The 20,767-nt window shown below is 37.5% G+C and overlaps 1 protein-coding gene across 1 annotated transcript in view; it reads left to right on the top strand.

Annotated features, from left to right (window-relative positions):
• Positions 1-20,767, top strand: part of LOC308696899 (retinoic acid receptor beta-like) — a gene marked incomplete at both ends in the record, with an annotated part of 373,837 nt that overhangs the window by 60,538 nt on the left and 292,532 nt on the right. The gene's annotated exons all lie outside the window — the stretch shown is intronic.

Genomic DNA, 20,767 nt, shown 5'->3' with positions numbered 1-20,767 from the left:
AATAAATAAATGTATAAATAAATAAAAGAATAAATAAATAAATATGGAAAAAAATAAATTTATACATAAATAAGGAAATAAATCTATAAATAATTCTTTATTTTCGTTTTTTTGCTTTTCTATGTATATTTATTTATATATATTTTAATTTTTTTATTTTTTACATTTATTTGTATATTTATTTATGTATTTATTTATTTTTAATATTGGCAGCGTTGGCATTCCATATTCCACATGAGTCAGGAAACAAAACTGACCAAAAAAAAAAAAATTTGATTTCACCCCAATGATAGTAATATTTCATATATTTCTCTCATTTTGATCAATATATATATATATATATATATATATATATATATATATATATTATTATTATTATTATTATTTTTATTATTATACATTTCAAATTTTGCTCTGGACAATTTTTTATGTTTGTATTCAACATAATATGCCTACCTTATTATCTCAATTAAAAGTACTGAAATGAATGTATATGTGACAAAAAAAAAGGGCTGTTTATTATTTTGGCCGGTAAAAAATATGCTTGGCTGGTGGATTTTTTCATCTACCAGTCCCCGTGGCAGGTGAGCCAAAAAGTTAATTTCGGACCCTGCTTATATGTTTGGCATACCTGACATTCCTTACAGTAGTTCCAGATGTCTTTTCGAATACTAGGCCAATAGGCAACCTCAAGAAGCCTCAGGAGAGTTTTCAAGCTTCCCAAATGACCACTCAGAGGACTGTCATGGGTGAATTTCACCAATTCCTTCCGATGGCCATATAGGGTATAATCATCTGAAACTTCTGCCCATTCTGTTTAGTTGGTAAACTACGGAATAGATAGCCATTTACCAAAGTGTAGTGGATTTGCTTAGGGTCACGCCTCTCTACAGAAAGTACTTTGGATATCAACTCCTTTACCTCAGGGTCCTCCTGTTGGGCCTCGGCTAAATCGTTCTATTCAACCGGCAGGTCTATGGAATTCTCAGACATCCGAGAAGCTCTACACACTGCAAGCACCCCTGTAGAAGTGGTTTCTTCATTTCTTCTAGACAAGGCATCAGGCACAACACTACATTTCCCTTTGTGGTATTTTACCTCAAAATCAAAGCCTTGGAGTCGAATAGTCCAACGGGTTAAGCGTGAGGAGGGCTTGGGATTATTGAACACCCATGATAATGCTGCATGGTCAGTGATGACTTCAAATCGCTGCCCCTCAAGATAAGGCCTCCATTTTTCCATTGCCCAAACAACAGCAATACACTCCTTCACTGACACTGAATAATCCTTTTCAGCGCCTTGAAGCAATCTGGAGGCATAGGCAATCATAATTTCTTGATAATTTTCCTCTTGCGTCAACACAGCTCCTAGTCCCACTTGGCTTGCATCTGTCTGTACTTTAAAGGATTTAGTCAAATCGGGAGGAGTCAACACAGGAGCTTCAGTCAACGCCAGTTTTAAATCACTAAAAGACTTTTGGCAGTTTTCAGACCAAATCCAAGTAGATCCCTTTTTCTTTAGAGCATGCAAAGGAGAAGCTCTTTCCGCAAAGTGAGGAATGTACCTATGGTACCAGCCTGCTAGGCCTAGGAATCTCTGCACTTCTTTAAGAGATTGGGGAACGGGAAATTCCCTGACAGACTTAACTTTCTCGGGATCAGTCTTCACACCATTAGCTGACACAACATGTCCCAAAAACACCAGGGAACGTTGGAACAAGTTACACTTCTTCAGGTTAAGTGTTAATCCTGCTTCCTGAAGACTACTGAAAACCTGGGAGAGGTGTACTAGATGTTCAGCCTCATTTCTGGAGTACACCACAATATCATCGATATACACAAAGCAATGTTTCCCTTTAAAGTCTTTTAGCACTATTTCCATAAATCTTTGAAAGGAGGCAGCTGCATTTTTAAGGCCAAAAGGAAGCCGTAGAAATTCATAGAACCCCGAAGAGGTAACAAATGCCGTCTTAGGAATGCTGTTAGACTCCATATCCACCTGCCAGTATCCACTTTTTAAATCCAAAGTACTGAACACTGAGGCTCCATGTAATGCCTCAAGGATTTCCAAGATTTGAGGCATGGGATAACAGTCTAAGTAAGTCTTGGCATTGAGGCCACGGTAATCAACGCAGAACCTTGTACCCCCATCTTTCTTCGGCACAAGTACCACCGGAGATGCCCATGGTGAAACAGATGGTCTGATAATGCCTTTAGACAACATCTCTTGTATTTCTTTTTCAATCACCAGTTGTTTATCCCTTGAAACTCTATATGGTCTCTTCCTAACAGGTACATCGTTGTGGGTAATGATGGAATGCTTAACCACCTTGGTATGCCCAATGTCAGTGGTACATACCGTTGGCCATTCTTTCATCATTCTCTGTAGCATTGACTTGTTTTCAAGGCTGGTATCCGCTGCTTGTACCAGATGTTGAACTAATTGGTTGACTTCTGTTGAATGGGCGAGGGAAGGTACTACAAGATCTGGAAATACTGCAAGGTAAAAGAGCGGATGAGGTAAAGGAGGATCTCCATTGGAACTGAAAGGATGAACCCTATCCTCACCCCCGTTCTTGGAAGGCAGGATGTACACCTCTTTGGAGAAATCCAATATAATGCCAGAAGACCTCATAAAATCCATCCCCAAAATCAATGGAAAAGTTAAATCGTCATTTCTCATCACATACAAGGTAACAGCAAATCTTTGTCCATATGCTTCACACTCCCAGTCTGATCGTCCCAACGCAACTTTCACTTGCCCACTGGCCAACTGGAATGTCTGTCCATCACTTGGCTTCCACTTCTCTTTTTACTCCAACTGTCTCCAAAAGGATTCCTGGATCAAAGAGAACGTACTTCCTGTATCCAACATAGCATGAAGATAACGCCCTCTCAGAAGTACAGGCAAGGAAATCATCTTCAGCTGATGTTTATTAGCCAGAGGGTCAAGTGATGTTGGTTGCACGGCATTGGCGGAAGCCAAAGGTGCCTGAGTGTATTCGCCCCTTATGTACTTGCTCTTGTTCCTTTGTGATTCTGCATTAATATAACCCCAGTATTTCCTCTGCTCTTCAAAGTCTCTCTCAATTTGGGATCCAATTCTCACCAACTCTCCCACATCTTTTACTGTCCCTTGAAGTAAACTAGCGAGCCTTGGATTACAATTTCGCAGAATAGCTGTTACGATTTCTTTTTCTCTCATATCCTTCTTACATCTGAGACATAGAGCTCGATACTGATAAGCAAAGTCACGGATATTCTCCTGTGATCCTTGTCGCCTTTCTCTCAAACACCTTTCCGCCTCTGCCTCGTAGTCCTCTGCTAAAAAAGACTTCAGAAAAACTTTTTTAAATTCATCCCAGGAATTCACATTTCTTCTTTCTGCCATCCACCAAGCTTTGGCAGTACCTTTTAGTACAGACGAGAGGGTAGCAAACAACTCTGTATCACATAAATGATGTAAAGATAAATATTCTTCACACTTTTCAATATACATGATTGGGTCATCTGTGTCATCAGCCCCAAAACGCGGAAACTCAAGGTTTACAGGAGATCGATGGGAAATACGTGAAGAAAATAGATTGTCCCACAGGGGAGAAACATTATTTCTAATGGAGAGGAGCAAGTGAATGAGATGGTTAATGGATTTGACTGCAGTAAAGTGCTGTAATCTGATCAGCAGATCTGAGTGTAGGAGTATAGTACATGACTACTAGTGCTGCTGGCTGATCCATAAATACTGACTACATGGACTGCTTATGCATGGTAGACTGAAATCTTGAAGCCTATGAGCCTATTCTTATGTAAAAGATGAACACTTTGCAGACCATTTACATTCACAGACAGCTATATTACACACTGCATGAAAGGTAATGTTAAAAAAAAAAAAGCACAATAGGGGCACTTTAATTAATTTGTGTTAAAACTACATGAATCCTTTTTGATGACATAACTAACTGGGCAGTGGATCAGCATGCGTTGCAAGGGACTTTATTAGGAGAGCAAATTTAGGAGTTAAGTGCTATTTTATGTGTTTTTCAGTAAAGTGAAATACATGTTAGTGTTTAATGCAGTTAGGTTGGATATTTTAGTTACTGTTATGTTTTAGAATTTTGTGGTTACCATAAAAATTAAATCTATAAAAATCTTGTGCTTATGCTGTGGGCACTCTCTATTGTGCACTCTCAATAGGGATCTCCCGTGACCCCTAGCCGCGTGTCAGCCATTTTGATGGAATACATCCGTCAGCTACTCAGTGGCAATGGATCTATTATTAGAGGTGGGTAATATATATTATTAGTATATTATTATTAGTGTAATTATTTTATAATTAGCCTAAATATTGCAATAATTTGCTCTACAGTATTGATATAATTGCATGTATAATATGGTGTAATAATATATTATTAGAATATTATTATACTAATAATATAATTATTAGTATAATTATTTTATAATTAGCCTAAATATTGCAATACTTTGCGCTACAGTATTGATATAATTGCGTGCGCAAAATATCTCGATACTGAACAGAATCAATTTTTTCCCCCACCACTATCTATTATTAGCGCAGCGGCCGTCAGCTAACTCTTCACGTCATGTCATCGCACTTATTAGCATCACAAAAATATATATAAGAGGAAGATAAAGGAATTAGGAATCATAGATCCATATGAAGCACCACAAGTTCTTTTTACTGGCATTAAATGTGTAGAAAAACTTCCTGACATTGAGTTCGGTGACATTTACAGCTACCTTATTCACTTCCCATCACGCTACACCGGAGCTTCATTAAAAGCATACAAAAGCTTAGCAGGCTATCGGTATCACGAGTCCGGATGGGTCAGCAACTCTTTGATTTGCACGCCAGCGGGGAAGGATTTTTCAATCATCACCGCAAAGGTTGGTCAATGTATTTTTATCACCAAATTATAGTAACGTTACCTGTAATAATTTTTAAACTGAGTTTACAGGGAAAAACACAAAACAAAATCACCAACAAGATTAAGTGTATCTTAAATGAATTTGTTGAATCTAGTTTGATCCAAGAAAAACGAAATAATATGCTTATATACTTTTTTATACTTGTAACTATCATACTACAGTGACACTGACTGTAGTATGATAAACTGTCATTGAGAGAGATCAGCGTTTTGCCTGTTTATTGCTGCCAACCACTTGTTTCTCTGTTTTGTTTCTTTTGGGATACGGTATAAAGATATTCCTTTTGTATGATCACGTATCTGATCTCATCCAACTGCACAGCATCGCTCGGGGCATGATAGGAATATTGCGCGACGAGCTGTAGTATCACCGGCGGTCTAGCATTTTCTATTCCGTCAAGATGGCTGCTCCAAATGGCGTGACGTCACGCGGGACGTCCCTATAGTGATGTCACAGTTATAATGAAAGGATCCAAAAGCAGAAGTTGACAGGATTTAACAGTCTTTAATGAAAAAATATAAACAAGGCAGTCTGTCGTTGTGGAACACAGAACTGGAGAAAACAAAACAGTCAATAAACTCCTGTCTCGATGAAAAATCAGATCTGGTCACCCGTAGAGATGGAAGCCAGTGCTTAGTAGATATCTCAGTCAGGATAAGAGGACCGCAGAGGTACTCACGCAGCAGATGCAGGACACAGAGAATACTTAGACTCAGGCTGTACCAGACAGACAAAAAACAAGGTTTTGTTCTTCCAAAAATGGAGAACACTTTGGAGAAAAGTGGGAACAGGTGTCATCGCAAAGCAGCGCAAGCAGAGCCGGTTCTAGACATTAGGAGGCCCTAGGCAAAATTCATGTTGGAGGCCCCCCACCCCCAATAAAAAAACACTTGAAACAAATATGATTCCTAACCTTTTTATTTATACAACATTTAATTTTAAAAGCAGTATATTTTTACTTACACAGTACATAAGTTTGGACACATTACTATTTTTAATGTTTTTGAAAGAAGTCTCTTATGCTCATCAAGCCTGGATTTATTTGATCAAAAAAACAGAAAAATAATAAAGTGAAATATTATTAAAATTTAAAATAATGGTTTTCTATTTTACTATACTTTATATTTCTGTGATGCAAAGCTGAATTTAGTGCCACGTGATCATTCTGATTTATTATCAAATGTTAGAAATGGTGCTTAATATTTATTTTATAACCTGTGATACTTTTTTTCAGGATTTTTGATTATTAAAGAGTTGTTTTAAAAAAGTCTTCACTATCACTTTTTATATATTTAACACATATATTTTTTTTTCTGTATTTTTGATCAAATAAATGCAGGCTTGTAGAGCATAATAATAAACTTCTTTCAAAAACATTAAAAATAGTAATGGGTCCAGACTTTTACCGGTACTGTACATATTAATCAAACTTTATCTACGGTAATCTCTTTTTTGTTTAATGAAGATGTTATTGTTGTTGTTGTTATTTTGCTGTTTTATTCAATTTATTCACAGTTCCAGAATCCCACTTCAGTAGATGAGCATAAGTGCTTTTATATTGCATTGCTACCTTAAATATGCTATACACAAATCAAGTGGAAGAGAAAGACACGATCGCTACTGAGCAGAAAAAAATATATAAAGTGAAATTATTGGCGTAATGTCAGGAATCTAATCATCAGCAGAATTTAGAAGATAGACCCATATATATGAGATCCTTTAGACTATTTGAAACATTTAAAAATGTTGTAGTGTGTTGGCTTTTTAACTTAGAATACAGACGTCTTGTCTTTTAATTTTGTAGCTTTTTTACTAGTCAGCTCCCGACGCGATGTTATTCATTGTACGCGCAAATTCAAAGCGTCGCGTCTGGGCACGTTAATGACGCTCGCGCTCTTTTAAACTCGTAATAAAGCGGTGAATGATTTTTCCAGAAATGACGCTGATCTACAGTACAAGTTTATATTTAGAATACATTGCAATCACTCCAAAATAGATGACGACAACTCTCACACCTGCATTATGAGCTGTGCTTCTTTGTGTGCTTATTAGGCTTTAGCCTCGCAGCATCTGATGGATGCGTTCGTTACACATACTTTCAGATGCCGGCACACATTAATTGGTTTAACTGCAGTAATGTAACAGTCTATGGTTAAGATAAACATCGTCACTATTTATAGTGAATTAATAAATATTGAAATAAATTGTAGATAGGACATTTGTACTTTTTTTTTTTTTTTTGTCCCTCTGTCTGGGCCCCATCCCGCCAATCGGGCCCTAGGCACGTGCCTAGTTTGCCTTTGCGTTAATCCGGCTCTGAGCGCAAGCGCTGATTGCGATGACTAACAGGTGCGGGTAGAAAGAGAGGCCTGCGAAACAGAGAGAGAGAGAGAGAGAGAGAGAGAGAGAGAGAGAGAGAGAGAGAGAGAGAGAGAGAGAGAGAGAGAGAGAGAGAGAGAGAGAGAGAGAGAGAGAGAGAGAGAGTGGATCTCAGATGAATGTACAAAGAGGTGTGTGTGTGTGTGTGTGTGTGTGTGTGTGTGTGTGTGTGTGTGTGTGTGTGAGTGTGTGTGTGAGTGAGTGTATGTGTGTGTGCGCATGTGTGTGTAAAAGGATAGTGAGAAAGGGAGAAGATAAACTGACTCATGACAAGTGATCTATACTATTGTCAGTACTAACACCAGTCTTTCCTTGTTTATTTTATGCATTGTATGTAATGATGAATGAATTTACCTGAACCTTAGAAAAATGAGTAAAAATTTTTTGACAAATGTAAAGTTAAACATACTAGAGTAAATAAATTTGCCCTAAACCATCTAAATTGTGTTGACCCAACTAAACTAATTCATTTTGAATTAACTAATTTAAATTGTAATGATTTTTTGTGGACAATACTTTTCTATTGAAACAAATTTGTATGTCATGTGTTTAAATATATCTATAATTAATTGTAATGATGGAAGTTGAAATTTTGCATATTTATATACAAATAAAATATATTAATTTGTAATATTGACACTATAACACACTGCAGGTAAAATTATTGTAAAGGGTGCGGTGAATCCACATGCAATGCACAACATTAATTGCAAAAAGGCACAAAAAAAGTGGGGAAGGAAGAAAAAAAGGAGTACAGAAACAATGAGAACAGAGAATACATTTCAAGTCAAGTCACCATCATTTATATAGCACTTTAAACAATATGGATTGTTTCAAAGCAGCTTTACAGTGATAATAAAAAAATTACCGTAACAGATTGTTTAGGCTTTACAACAGCTCTAGGATAAAGTTATTGTCCAGCTAAAGTTAGTTTTGATTGATTGATTCATTTCCGTTGCGAAGATCATTAGTTATTAACTTAGGGGCCGCTAACACAACACCGTTCTAACAGGAAAACCCTTAACACGCTCCGGCCGCCCATCCGCACAAAACAGTGCCTGGTGTCTCGAGAACGCAATCCCTGAAAAAGGTTCAAAGGTGCAAATGATTATCCGTTATCTCTGCGCAAACTTCAAAAACACAAACCCGCAAAAAACGCAGATGTTGCACACATGCGCATTACGTGTTCAGTCCAAAGGTATGCTCGTTTGAATACAGTGAGGAAAATAAGTATTTGAACACCCTGCTATTTTGCAAGTTCTCCCACTTAGAAATCATGGAGGGGTCTGAAATTGTCATCGTACCTGTAGGTGCATGTCCACTGTGAGAGACATAATCTAAAAAAAAAAATCCAGAAATCACAATGTATGATTTTTTAACTATTTATTTGTATGATACAGCTGCAAATAAGTATTTGAACACCTGAGAAAATCAATGTTAATATTTGGTACAGTAGCCTTTGTTTGCAATTACAGAGGTCAAACGTTTCCTGTAGTTTTTCACCAGGTTTGCACACACTGCAGGAGGGATTTTGGCCCACTCCTCCACACAGATCTTCTCTAGATCAGTCAGGTTTCTGGGCTGTCGCTGAGAAACACGGAGTTTGAGCTCCCTCCAAAGATTCTCTATTGGGTTTAGGTCTGGAGACTGGCTAGGCCACGCCAGAACCTTGATATGCTTCTTACAGAGCCACTCCTTGGTTATCCTGGTTGTGTGCTTCGGGTCATTGTCATGTTGGAAGACCCAGCCTCGACCCATCTTCAATGCTCTAACGGAGGGAAAGAGGTTGTTCCCCAAAATCTCGCAATACATGGCCCCGGTCATCCTCTCCTTAATACAGTGCAGTCGCCCTGTCCCATGTGCAGAAAAACACCCCCAAAGCATGATGCTACCACCCCCATGCTTCACAGTAGGGATGGTGTTCTTGGGATGGTACTCATCATTCTTCTTCCTCCAAACACGTTTAGTGGAATTATGACCAAAAAGTTCTATTTTGGTCTCATCTGACCACATGACTTTCTCCCATGACTCCTCTGGATCATCCAAATGGTCATTGGCAAACTTAAGACGGGCCTTGACTTGTGCTGGTTTAAGCAGGGGAACCTTTCGTGCCATGCATGATTTCAAACCATGACGTCTTAGTGTATTACCAACAGTAACCTTGGAAACGGTGGTCCCAACTCTTTTCAGGTCATTGACCAGCTCCTCCCGTGTAGTTCTGGGCTGATTTCTCACCTTTCTTAGGATCATTGAGACCCCACGAGGTGAGATCTTGCATGGAGCCCCAGTCCAAGAGAGATTGACAGTCATGTTTAGCTTCTTCCATTTTCTAATGATTGCTCCAACAGTGGACCTTTTTTCACCCAGCTGCTTGGCAATTTCCCCGTAGCCCTTTCCAGCCTTGTGGAGGTGTACAATTTTGTCTCTAGTGTCTTTGGACAGCTCTTTGGTCTTGGCCATGTTAGTAGTTGGATTCTTACTGATTGTATGGGGTGGACAGGTGTCTTTATGCAGCTAACGACCTCAAACAGGTGCATCTAATTTAGGATAATAAATGGAGTGGAGGTGGACATTTTAAAGGCAGACTAAAGGCGGGCGTACACGGTGCGATTTTTGCTGTTTTTACGAGCTCGCAGATGATTTTTTTCACTCGGGAGAAATCGAGTGGAATCGGTGATGCTCGCATGGTCGCGGCTCGCAGCGTGTGAGAGGAATTACGAGCCGAGCCGAGCACGTTATGAGCATCTCCCCGACCTCCCGATCATTTTTAAACATGTTTAAAAAATTCGGGGAGTCGGCCCGATTTTCACCAGCTGTCCCCTATTGCTAATCATACACAACCACGTGGGGCTATACCTCAGTGGCAGCAACCATACAGCGTGCGCATACACTGTCACACACACACACACACACACACACACACACACACACACACACACACACACACACACACCCTCTCTCTCTCTCTAGTTTTTATGTTGAAAGGAATGGCTACTGTTCTCTGCTTTACAACAAATCATTTGCACACACATTTCTGTCATTTTTTCTATCTGAAGCTTTGCCTACATGCAACATTGACGGTCTCTGTGTTTAGCGCGAAAGCTCACGTGATTGCTGCCGGCTCGGGATAAAATTCGTGCAGGACAGTCGTGCCGTGTACCAGCTGCTTTGACGAGTTTATCAGTTAAACTGACTCGCAACGTGTGCAATATCTCACGACCTCCCGAGTGTCCGATCCTGGTCCGAACTCGCACCGTGTACGCCCGCCTTAACAGGTCTTTGAGGGTCAGAATTCTAGCTGATAGACAGGTGTTCAAATACTTATTTGCAGCTGTATCATACAAATAAATAGTTAAAAAATCATATATTGTGATTTCTGGGTCTGTCACAGTGGACATGCACCTACGATGACAATTTCAGACCCCTCCATGATTTCCAAGTGGGAGAACTTGCAAAATAGCAGGGTGTTCAAATACTTATTTTCCTCACTGTATATATGTGCGCAGGCGAGTAGTCCTTCTTTACAAATCAACCCTCAATAAACTACTTGTCTGGCCTTAAAAAAATGGTTGCGTCTGTGTAGTCACGCGACCCGGAATTATCCCGACAACATTTTATCTGTACTGAGGTAAAGGGAAGGGAAGGAGGCCTTCACAGGGGAGGGACTGGTTGACACTTCAGGACTGCATTGTCATCGTGTCCAGGCGCAGGTCCTTCATTAGATCTGTATACGGCCTGGATCCGGTGGACTGCGGTAAATCTTTTTTTTCAAATTCCGTTTTTTTTTTGTTTTTTTTAGCCCTTTCGGATTTTTTCGGATTTGCTTGTTTCCTTTTTACTTCTAAGCAGTATTGACCTTTAAAAATTCAGTTACACAAACTCACAATTCAGCTTTTTTATTTAAACTGTTAATATATTCAGCAAAGCACATTCAAAATTCTCCAAAATTCAGCCAAACCTTCAACAAATCTCTGGCCAAAAATAACAGTAACATGAAGGTAACAGTTACAAGGTAGGATTGATGAATATTAAATTAAAGATTAAATTAGCCTTTAAATAATTTTTCACAAATAATGTTTTATAAAAAGATAAACCTCACATATTTAAGCCTTTAAATCATTTTTATAAAAAGAATGAGTCAAAAAAGATAAATTACTGACATTTACAAATACAATGCATATTAGCGTATCTTTTATTATTAATAGTAAAATTCGGTTCGATTTTCCCGTGGCATCTGTCGTTGCTATGCAACCATGCACTGCGCTCTCCTCAACGACAAATAAGTTTTAGTAGCTAATAGATTTCCACCACTGAAAAACGCTTGCTGTAGCTCTGCTACAAGATTTATTTACGGAGAAGAGAAAAACACCCGTAGTGTTTGTGGTGCACCCCCATCCTTTATGTTGACTGAGCTTTCAATGTTGTTACGGAAAGGGTGAAGTTGATATGTTGGATATGCGCTTGCGGCATTCTGAAATGTTGAGGTGTTTTCATCTCGCTGCGCCTGGAAAAAATGAGCGCATCGCTTCAATTATGAGCTCGCTTGCCGCGCGCCTACGTTTGAAATAACGAACTTGAGCGTGCAAAAGACACGACATGTGAATGGCCCCTTGACGAGCTAGTTACCTCCAATCAGGCCACGGAGACCCCTGCCATAGACAGTAAAAGATACGCAGCAAGAAGAAACACTAGTGGTTCATGCTTGCGCGCATACTAAAAAGCGTGCTGTTTGCATCCCGGTATATTAACTGTATTGACAGATGTCTCTCTATATGGCTCTGGGTTTAGGTAGAGACCTTTCTACGTTTGTTGTTTTAAACAAATGAGAAGGAAGTAAAAAAAAATGTTTATTTAATATGTCAACAAAATATATGCAAATTCCGTGCGATTCCACGCGTATAAGAGAATTCCGTTTTCATGTGTAAATTCCGTGATTCCGTCCGCGTTTTCCGCATCACGTAAATCATAGGGCCCTACAAGTACATCAGGATTTATGGGGAGTGTTCCCGGTTCCGGCTGACGTAATCTATGCAGCCTAACATTGAATCATAGAAGTCTATAATGTGTTATGTGTATGCTAGGCCAAAGAGATGTGTTTTTAGTCTAGATTGGAACTGACAGAATGTGTCTGCTTCCCGGACAATGTTAGGATGATTGTTCCAATTTTTTGGTGCTAAATAGGAAAAGGATCTACCGCCAGCAGTCGATTTTGATATTCTAGGTATTATCAACTGGCCGGAATTTTGAGATCACAATCGACGTGAAGGACTACAATGTGTTAAGAGCTCGCTCAAGTACTGGGGTGCTAAACCATTTAGTGCTTTGTAAGTAATCAGCAATATTTTAAAATTTATATGATGTTTAATAGGGAGCCAATGCTGTGTTGACAGAACGGGGCTAATATGGTCTTACTTCCTGGTTCTGGTAAGAACTCTAGCTGCTGCATTTTGGACCAGCTGTAATTTGTTTATGAAGCGTGCAGGGCAACCACCCATAATAGCATTACAATAATCTAGCCTTGATGTCATGAACGCATGAACTAATTTTTCTGCATTTTTCATTGAGAGCATATGACGTAATTTAGATATATTTTTAAGATGAAAAAATGCGGTTTTACAGATAGTAGACACGTGACTTTCAAATGAAAGATTGGTATCAAGCTGACGGGGAAGATTTCAGAACTAGACACACGCATCCAAACTTTAATCGAGGATAGTAAGCATGCAAGGGCTTTAGATACTGCTTTGGATATGACTAGCTTAGTAAACTCTGTACATTGTTCGGTTCCAGCTGAAGTAGAGCCTGTGCAGCAGGGCAATTGGGTGACGGTGAGGCGCTGTAGTCGCGGGACAAAACACCGCTCTTCCGTTCTGATTACAACTTCCAATAGATTCTCCCCACTCAGTGAAACACCCACTGAGAATCCTGCTGAATGTGCCCTAGTTATTGGCAGACGTGACCTGTTGAAAAGAGATGGTATTCATCCCTCCTGGGATGGTGCTGCTCTTCTCTCTAGAAATATGGCACATAGTCTTAGAGCTCAAACATGAATTGGGGCTCAGGTCAAGAAGCAGACAGAGTGGCTAAACCGATCGTCTGCCAGCTGTCTCACGTCACCAAGGTCAGATAAATCTCATCACATAGAGCCTCTTTCACCTAGATATCATCATATAGAGACTGTGTCTTTTCCCCGAATTAGGACATGCAAAAAACTTCCAAACCCATCTAAGAGTAAAAATTTTATTGATGTTCAACAAATAAAAAAAAGATATTATACAAATAGGCAAATGATAAAGCTTGGGTTGCTGAATATTCAATCCCTTCAAAAGCACTTACTGTTAATGATATGATTACAGACAATAATCTAGATGTGCTGTAATTGACAGAAACCTGACTAAAACCAAACGATTACATTACTTTAAATGAGTCCACCCCGCAAGATTACTGTTATAAACATAAACCTCATCTGAAAGGCAAAGGGGGAGGTGTTGCTGTAATTTATAGTAATATTTTCAGAATGACTGAGAAGTCTAGTTTCAAATATAATTAAAGCTGCAAGCAGCATTTATCGGGGTTCAAGCATTTAAGGCCTTTAAGCACATAAGCATCAAAAGACATTAAGTTTTATTTAGCAAGCTTTTAACCTTTTTACTTTCAAGCTTTTAACTTTTAATTTTTTTTGCTTAGGATTTATAGGCTTTTCTTTACATTTCTGCACTGGTTTGCTTCCGATTGGGTGAAAAACCTAGGACTTGTTAGCAAACAAGTTAGCAGGTTTTTGACAAAATTCTAAATGGTGGAAAATTTATCATGGCGGAAATTACATTTTTCTCTAATTTTTAGCATTGATATTGAGAGAGCATTGATTGATGACAATAATGTAGGAGCAGTTTTGTTCGATTTTAGCTCAGCTTTTGATGTACTGGATTATAAATTATTGCTGGATAAACTGAAATGTTACAAATTTACTTATCATACTCTACATTGGTTTAAAAGTTAACTGTCTCATGGGACCATGTGCATTTATATTGGAAGTTATTCAGATGTGAAAGAGTTGCAATGTGGTGTGCCTTAAGGAAGTTGTTTAAGACAGTCATGTATGCATATAAAACATTATATTTACTTGCAACATCAATTAAGCAGTTGTCTACTGCTTTGGATAAGGAAATTTTACGTCATCCAAAGAAAAAGTTTTACCACAACACTGTGAAGCATGTAGCGCGCAATGCGACTTGACATGCTACACCCAGTTATAGTATTCGGTAGGGCCTCATTAATCAGAAGCAAGGATCATCTACTGAAGGGAGGAAATGGTGCAACAGGAGAGCAAATAGTTGACAAATGCGTTATGATTCAAAGAGAAAATTTTACTGATAAATGATAAAGTTTTCTTCGTAGTTTGTTTCAGAAAGATGAGTGGCAAATAAGAACAATAGATAGTTAGTAAATGAAAACAGACAATGATGAATGATTCAATAGCCTAAAAGCTTTGATTTAATCAGGCGAAGTTCCGCAGTTTTCATACAATTTGTGAAGAAAAAAAAGTTAAAACCAATACTACGTCAGTTTCTTTCACGTTGAACCAAAAAACGGACAATAATAAAACAAAATAATACATTCTATTAGGGCTGTCGCGATAACCGCAATATTGCAGTACCGCGCTTCTGACAAGCCAACCGCAGAGGAACGCAAGTAACCGCAGCAACTGCAATATTCGTGTTTTCTTTTTTGGCTATACCGTTCTTGTTTTGAAATTCGTGTGTATTGAATGTTAAATAAGTTAATAATGATAACAAGACTGTTTATCATGGTCATTTGTAACAGACAGACAGTTCTTGAATCAGACAGTGAATGGGAGAGATCGATTGAGCACGTGCGATTACCTGCGTCTGTCTTTAAGGTCAAGTCATATATATTTGTTAAAAAGGTTGTTGTGTCTAAGGAAAGAGAAATATTGTATATTTCTTTTAATGTTAAAGGGTTTTAACCATAAACGGCATTTCACAGCGTTAGGAAGCCGCAAGAAAATAAATCAGTGAGTCACTATATAATAAAATAAAATATTTTAAAATAAAATAAATCAGAAAGTCACTATAAATAAATCACGCATTGAATCAATGCCATTGGTCTCTATTACATGAAGCATCAGCTTCAGCGTTGTCCATGCGACGCATTGCTGGTAGGGCTGGGTACCGAGTTCGATACTTTTTAGGTACCGACCGAATTGCCTCGATACTATCGAGTATCGAAAAATGACTTCTTGTTTGGTACCAGATTTCGATACCTAAGGGGTTAACTCGTCAACGTCAGTGCTCAAACAAATACATATGAAATGCACAACGACACACCTAAAACATACTCATATGAGACGCGCGCGCACAAACTTTCCACGCATATACTCATATGAGACGCGAGCACACACACACACAAACTCTCCGCGCACATACTCATATGAGACGCGAGCACACACACACAATACCCTAAATATGTGGAAAAGTCGATCAAAAGTGTGGCTACATTTCTCTAGGCTCGATGCCAACAGCGTGCAATGCAGTATTTGCGGTAAAATAATTGCTGCAAAGACCGGTACCACGACAGATATGATGAAGTCCTTGACAGTGCACGGAGTAAACATAAGAGCAGAAAGTTGCTCCGTCTTCGACTGGTAAATGAAGAGATACCTTGTTGATCACTCTGACAGTGTTTATATTGAAATAATGACCTACTGAATGTACACTGCCGTTCAAAAATGTGTTGGTTATTCAGAATTCTTTTTCAGTAAGGATGCATTAAAGTGATTAAAATCGTGACATTAAAACAATGTAATGTAATGTTACAAAAGATTTCTGTTTCAAATAAATGCTGTTCTTTTGAAAACTTTATTCATCAAAGAATCATGAAAACATTTATCATAGTTTCCAAAATATTAAGCAGCAAACTGTTTTCATATTTCTGAAGGATCCTGTGACACTTAAGTAATGATTTTGAAAATTCAGCTTTGACATCACAGGAATAAATTACATTTTGAAATATATTCAAATAAGATTTTAAATTGTAATACTATTTCACAATGTTACAAGTTTTACAATATTTTTGATCAAACAAATTCAGCTTTGGTGAGCATGAGCTCTTTATAAAAAAAAATGTGTTCCTTTGTGCAGAGGCTAAGGAGCATGAGTCAAACTGAAAAAATTAAACCAAAGTTTTTCTGAGGTAATGTGTTATGTAATCTTGTTAAAATGGATTTCATAAAATTGGCATCGAAAAAAGTATCGTCAGGAACCGGTATCGAAATCAAGGTATCGGTATCTAATTTTTTTTAACGATACCCAGCCCTAATTGCTGGCCAGCTCAGCTTTGAAAAGTAGAGCTTAAAGTTAAAAATAATTAACACCTAGTTTCACTACATGTCTGGTTACATCGTTAGAGAAAATGTCCTTGATTTTTGTGCATGCTGAACACATTGTAACACTTATTTATATTTATGTATTGCTATATAAATAAGTCCAAATATATAAATGGTGATAATACTGCATGTCGCGCTATTGAGCCACTCAAAATTACCGCATGGGAAATTTCTTCACGCAACAGCCCTACATTCTATAACCCAAATGTACAAAAAGAAATGTAATCAGTAGTGTTGTTTTTGACGGCCTGTTTTAATTTTAGTTTTAGTCTAGTCTTTGTGTCAAGCTGTCATTTTAGTTTTTATTAGTTTTAGTCACGTTCATACTGTTTTTAGTCTAGTCAGGTATCAGTCGACTAAAAGTCTGAACATTTTAGTCTTAAGTCAGAATTATCCATGACTCTTTTCGTCTAGTTTTAGTTGACATTTAGATGAAAATTGTATTTTAGTCTAATTTTAGTAATGCAATTCAATTCCCAGTCAATATAGTGTACCACTATGGAAAAATAGCGAACAGAAAAGTAACACTCATCTCATTCATAGAGAAGGAAAAACAAGTTCTTTGTGACATCCAAAATTTATTGCATTAAAATTTAAATGTAAAAGAAAAGGCATGAGAGTCGGCTGTTTTTGTCAATTTTAAGTTTTAATTTAAAATGTTTGCGATTTTAATATAACTACACGGCTAAATATTTTACCACTTGCTTATAAATCTATATAGAATTAGTGCATTGAATAATACGTTGTTTAAATTGTGCTTAAAAGTGAATTACGCTATTAAAGAGTATTTGTGTACAAAGAGAATCGCAATGCTGACAAACTTTTTTTTTAAAATAAAAGTAGCTGATAACTTCTGGATTTGAAATAAAAAAATAGAGATTATGTGTTTGTGGTAAAGACGTGGATCAGTTATGCACTGCAAACGCAGCATACGTGAAAGCACTATAGTGCGTGCTGCTCCTGCACCGCATATGCACTGCACACGGAGTGTGTGTGAAATGGGCATCATACTTAACTTTGTTTGTTGTCGTTTACGCCAACTCACCGCATCTGCATCTTGTAATAATGCCGCGAGTGGGGCTTGAAGAAGTGACATCGCCTGATGCAGCCCCTGAAGTGAGACACGGGAAACAGAAATACTGCAAAATAATAATAATAATAATAATAATAATGCGACTAAACGAGACGAAATAACGTCATAACATTTTGTCTCGTCTTGTTTTGGTCAACGAAAATTTTGTTAATCACATTCTTGTTTTTATTAGCATTATACGTTTAATTATAGTTATCACATGACCAGAATTTACGTTGCGTCTCGTTTTCGTCACGTGGTTCGTTGACGACGATATTTAGTCATCATTTTCGTTGACGAAAGAAACAGTAGTAATCGGATATTGTATTTGACTCAAAACACAATGTGATTCATAATTCCTTCCAATAAACCACCTTATCTTTCTATAGTAAAATTGTATGTTCAACAATATGAATTGGAAATGCTGGAGAGATGAATTGATTAAGTTGAACAAAGTTCATTAATCAAACGACTCAGCTGATCAGAGTTCGTGAAACAATGATCAATGATCAATGAATGATTCAGTTTAAAGAGCTGTTCAAACTTCTCTCGATCAGTTAAAGTACAAAAAACAAAGTCTCTCCATTTCAGAAGTAAAAACAATCAATCAGTTCCACAAATCAAATTCCTTTGAGTCCAAAAAACAAAATAAAATTGTAATTATCCTACCAGTTGATGGTTTCAAATGATGGTTCACAGGGGAAACAGGTCCATGGGCACTGGTCTGCTAGCCATTTGAGCATATTTAATTGCATTCAATAGGCAGACGATTCACCTTCATGGGATTATTTATGGCACAAAACAGGATACACTTGCCGATCACGTTCACATAGGGAAAAAAACAGAGAACAAGAAAATGCAGCCTTGGCAAACACAAGGCAAACGTACAATAATTAATTTCTCTCTCAACATTTCAGTAACAAATGCACATGCGCATCTCAAATGACACATTAATCCAACTTTTCACAGTTATTTAACACATCGACACTCATAAAACACTCATTGTCTCAACTCATGATACAATGATCATTATTACACGTGATAGCTTTAGCCCACGGCTAACTAGTTCAGCTCGCGCTTTGAGTGCAGCCTACACTCAGCTCATATCAGATCATTTCTGAAATGGACATATCTGTCATAAGATAACATATGATAAAAAAAATGTCACTGACCAAAACGAGATTGCATCAATATTCAATTAAAGAAGATTATTCAATAAAGATTATCACTCTGGGATACACTAAATCTTTACTCCGATTTCCACTTCACCTTTTTCTCTCAACACTCACGACAACACTCCAGGTTGATGCATCCAAGTTTCAAAGTGCACACAATCACAGTTCCCAATAGATTATGATTATCATTTAATACAAAGAGTTTCTGGAGAAATGCTCCGTGCTGCTGTCTCATCTGATCTGTTCTGTCATCATGCTGACAGCGACAGCGGCAGCACCGGCGAGAACAGTGGGCGGGCCTTAAGAATATGCCGCTACTGTTGGCTCTCAGGGGTTTTCAATCACTGCAGCACAATCAGTGATTGGATGAATCGAGTGTTATTTCCCAGTGGTGTGGCAACCAGTGCATCAAGTAAAAAAAAAAAAAAATGATGTCATGAAATATTACATTTGTACAGAACAGAGCGACAAGACTGAATTTAAACTGTTATAGAAGAGCTAATATACTAAGAATGCACTGGTGAAGGATAGTCTCTCTGCTTTATTTTATAATAAATATTTCTGTGTCTAGAGTTCCTAATGTCCTGTACTCTCAACTTTTGTATAGTAGTACTAGTCATAATTTGTACACCAGGCATGCATAAAAGGGGTGTTTTTTATTTATTTCTTGTTTCGAAAACCTCTGCAAAACATGTATAGAGGAATGGAAATATGGAGTGATTTACCATTGATTACACATTTAAAAAAAAATCATTTTAAAAAAAATATTTAAAGGAACATTTAATGGCAAAATATATAATAAATTGTTGGTTTTGAAATTTGGAATGGATGTTGGGTTAGTATGTTTCATTGACTTGACTTTTTATTGTTGCTGATTAAATGTATTTTTGTATTTTTTACTTGTTGGGACCCCAGGAAGAGTAGCCACTGCCAAGGTAGTGGCTAATGGCGATCCAAATAAACAAATAAACTTAGATTTGTTGGAAAATACCATTTACAGCAAATACAGGCAATTTACTGAGGAAAGTTTTTTTTTTTTTTTGACAGTTATAGCACCATGCCTGATCTCCACCACTTTAATTAAGTGTCCTCAAAGTGTGCCCATGCATGTCTGTCAAATTCGTTGTAAATATCTCATTTTGTTTTGAAGTTTAGACACTTCTATTTATGAGAGCATAAAAATAATCCATGGGTGACAATGATTTGAATTTTGTATTTATTTATTTATTTATTTATTTATTTATTTATTTATTTATTTATTTATTTATTTATTTTTGTCAGTTCCTCTCATAATTTTGACATTTGGGTGTTAATGTTTAGCTATTGACCTATGTTTTCAAATTTCCTGTGCTGTTTTTGTCTCGATCGGACTAATGGTTTCGAAGATAATCGCAAGTTTTTTAAGTGCTAAATGACAATGATACACAAACTACAAGGCGAAACCTGGCATGTTTAGTATCGTTGGACTCGGGAAGGATTCAGGAACTCAAAGGACTAACGGTTGGGTGCGTTTATAGCCATTTTCATGACTTTTTTCCATATTGTAGCGCCACCACTTGGCCAATCTTCGAGATTTTTTTCAAGTAACCTCAGAATGAGCTCATGAACATGTGTCTCGAGTTTAGCGAAAATATCTCTTTCCATTCACAAGTTATAATTGTTTTAGTAAAAGTGGCCCTGGTGCCATCAAACATTTTGGTTTCCCTTAGCGACCGTGAATTTAAATTAATAATTTTTTTAATGATTATTGATAATCACTGTCCAGAGAATACTTCTGCACTGGTTTGGT

This window comes from Scardinius erythrophthalmus, assembly GCF_964197995.2.
Source record: "Scardinius erythrophthalmus genome assembly, chromosome: 10".
Lineage (NCBI taxonomy): Eukaryota > Metazoa > Chordata > Actinopteri > Cypriniformes > Leuciscidae > Scardinius > Scardinius erythrophthalmus.
The sequence above is the reverse complement of the archived record's forward strand: the minus strand, read 5'-3'. Positions and strand labels throughout refer to the sequence as shown.